Raw genomic sequence first — 3,523 nt, 5'->3', positions numbered from 1 at the left:
ATGCAATGTGTCATAGCTGCCTATCACTGATGAACTTTTAGAATTGATTATGATGGTGATCGAGAAGACAAGTGTCAACACAAATACTTTACAGGAGCATTTGAATATTTATTTATCCCGATGCAACGCATGGGCACTTTTGCTAGTATATTATTAAAACAACAAACAACTAATGGTGAAGATTTATCACCCTTCTACTAAACGGTGTAGATTTACCAACGGAAAGAATACAGTTTTTTTTTGCCATGAAACTACTTAACGTGGATGTACGCTAATAGAAGTCCCGCGCATGCAATCTGAAAAGCAGACGGATCCAAAACCCTAGCGTGTCTCAAGCATGCATGTTGCCGCCGCCGCGCCGCCTCTGCCAGATTCGCATCAGCGTGCTGAGCGGTGCACATCAACGCTGTGGCTTCAATCTTTGCCTGATGCATACACCATGCAGTTGTGTAGCGATGCAAGGCATGTATGTCATCGCTGCCGCCGCTGCCGGATTCTCATCAGGGTGCTCAGCCGGTGCACTGCAACGTCATGGTTTCAATCTTTGCCTGGTACATACACCATGCAGCCTAAAGCTATGCAACATGGATCAATCAATCGACGGCAACAAGAAGTCTGGCGGCCAGGATTCGCAGTCAAGCAGATTGATGGTGCTGGAACTTATGGACCGTCTACACACTGAAGATTAGATACGTGTTAAATATAGACTCCCGCACGGCGGCATTGCCGCAAACCAAATCGACATGAGGACGCCGATAGATCAAAGGCACATAGATCAAGCTCGGACCGCACACGACAGAAGAACAGCGGATCAAAGGCACGCAACATCAAATACTTGCAGAAATTTTCAGGTAACAGATGCAATCTAGGCACATCGACAATGCTTACTTGCATAGGCAAATCCACGGCATGCGGCCGGACACCAGCGGACCAAAGGCACATCATCAAATTTAGCTTATAGCTGCAATCTTCAGGTAACCGATCCAATCTGGTAACATATCCAAATTTCTAATGTTCAATTGTTTAGATTTCCCGTCTCATCAAATAGCAGCAATCTGGTAACTGATCCAATCTTTGCACCACAGATAGAAGGAACGTCAGCATCACTCTCTTTGCATCGGCAGCATAAGTAGAATACGGAGTAGAAAAATAATCTTTCTGAATGCTGAGAAATTTGAGATATACTCCGATGTTTTTAAAAGATGAGATATGAAGAAATAATTCGTATTTGCCGGCCACTTCTTTGGACATACGAATCTGCATTATTTCTCAGACGCTTGCGTCATAAAGAGCTGAGTTGATTCCGTGCTTGCCCATCAGCATGGATTTTCTGGCCACTAGCGACTTGCATGGATGGACATGTAAAATCAGATTTATTTTAATTGGTTGTTGCCATACGTTTCAGGACACCAGCAGTGCCAACGTGTTCATATGGGTATTCTCAATGAACAATTAAAGTCTTGATAACTTCCATCTGAACAAATTGTTTCCACCGTGCAACAATACTATTATTTAGATTACTTTCTCTGATCAAAGTATCATATTTCAGATGTACCTATTATATGAATAAAAAGAAGTATCAAATTGTTTTGAAGGCAGTAAACTCTATATTTGCATATTTAACAATGGACTTTCTTCTACTGTCTGGGCTACTACTAAGATTCTCTTTCCTTTTATTTTGCAGGGAGGTACAATACGAGCTATTACATGGAACAATATGATTGACACATATACATCAAAGATCGTTGAGACCATGTATATGTTGTTAGCAGCTTAAAATTGTAGAATGTACAAAATAAAGCACGGAGGTAAAGTCGGGGAAGGAAGCATCGAATAAATTTTCTGATTATTCATCCTCCATAGCTCCAGACGATGTACCAATGACAGTTTGAAAGAGCTATCATCGTTATTGTGGTCCGGATATTGGGGAGCTGTCGTGAGATTTTTTTTCAAATACATCATATCTGTCGCCTTGAACCAGCGTAAGCATTACAACAATGTGGAGCCAACGGCCGGTGGCGTGTGGCGGGATAGAAGATAGATTTCACCGAGCGATGAACACCGCCTGCACACAGGAGACAGCCACGTGTTGCGGGTGGGAAGAAATATTCACCTGAAAGATGAACTTTCCAGCGGCTAAAGCCAATATCTTCAGAAGCCGCCAAATCAGGTAATCTCATCAGGAAACTTTGATATACATACATGCTAAAACGTCTGCATGTGAATTAGTTTGGGCAGATCTTATCTTTGGTATACCTTTATTTGTCATGGCGCAAGGCTACTTGGCATGTGGTTATAACATGAGTTTATCCCATTTCGATGATTTGGGCTAGTGTTCATGCATATGACATGTGCATCTTTATAATGGCTGATACGTGCATACACAAGCATGGTGGTCATTGTATGGATGTGTGTTTTGGCCTTATAAGTAGAAGAGCAAAATAAGTATATTGAAAAACTCATGAAATTTAGAAATACCACTCCTTATGTCATGATGGTAAAGTATTCTCTGGTGTTTTGGGTTGGAAACCTGACTAATTGTAACTGTGTTCCAATTTTGTTAATGTGCAGATGAATACCCATTTATTTGCTGGAATACCCATGTGATCGCATGGTGATGCTGATTATACATACGTGCCCACGGGTGTGAGATCATTGATTGAATGCACCCTGCACGTTGTATGTGTGAATATGTATATACACATGCATGAGGTTTTGACAGTTTCAGCTGCATTGGACTACGGCTTCAAAACCTGGTAAGATTGAAACTTCGCATCGACGCGCATGTTATCCTGCAGCCACATTATACATGTACGAGCTCAGGAATTGATAGTGGGGTGCTACTGAAACTAATTGGTGCTCCAATTATCGCCTGCATGATGTAAGGATGAATTCGAGGCAAGCTGGTAAAATCTCTTCATGATAATAATTCAAGGACCAGATAGAGAGCATGACAACAACAAATCCTCCCGTTTGCAAAGATGTGGTGAAGATGCAAAGTTTTCACCATTAGGTGCACTCTCAGTCGGGTCAAGAAATCTGGTAGAGCTGAAGGACTAGCTTGGATGAGATGGTGGAGTCCAAGGTCCGCTGAATAAAATGATTGCTTTTGATCTTCGTAGTAAGCAATATGATCCATTAGTTTCAGTTAAAACTGGTACACGTCATATTAATATTTTGGTGCCCTTCCTGTTTGTCCGAAGAACATGAGATATTAAGTACCTTTTTTAGTGGGAATAAAAATGTATGCTTTTAGAATTGAATATATAAGTTGATGCAAATACCCGTCGTTTCTTTTTATCGGTTTTCTACATTGTTGTGTTCCTTTTATGCAAAAATATGTGTTAGCAAAATTATGTATTAGCGAACATATTACATGTTCTTTATTTTAGAATCACTACACCAATGATGCTGCTAGATTTCATAATTAAAAAATGTGTATGATTTACCGGAAAATCCCTTAAAATGATTGAAATACTACTAACGACGAACTTTTTGGTAGCAGAACATATTTTCCCTACCA

The 3,523-nt window shown here is 40.6% G+C and overlaps 1 long non-coding RNA gene across 1 annotated transcript; it reads left to right on the top strand.

Annotated features, from left to right (window-relative positions):
* The first annotated feature begins 721 nt into the window (after nt 1–721).
* On the top strand, nt 722–3,272 carry LOC127323818 (uncharacterized). The gene is made up of 4 exons (XR_007865981.1): nt 722–974; nt 1,685–2,170; nt 2,572–2,756; nt 2,887–3,272. It is a non-coding gene; the product is annotated as an uncharacterized lncRNA (long non-coding RNA).
* The last annotated feature ends 251 nt before the right edge of the window (nt 3,273–3,523 follow it).

Source organism: Lolium perenne, chromosome 7 (assembly GCF_019359855.2).
Source record: "Lolium perenne isolate Kyuss_39 chromosome 7, Kyuss_2.0, whole genome shotgun sequence".
Classification (NCBI taxonomy): Eukaryota; Viridiplantae; Streptophyta; class Magnoliopsida; order Poales; family Poaceae; genus Lolium; species Lolium perenne.
This window is presented reverse-complemented; position numbering and strand designations above follow the sequence as displayed.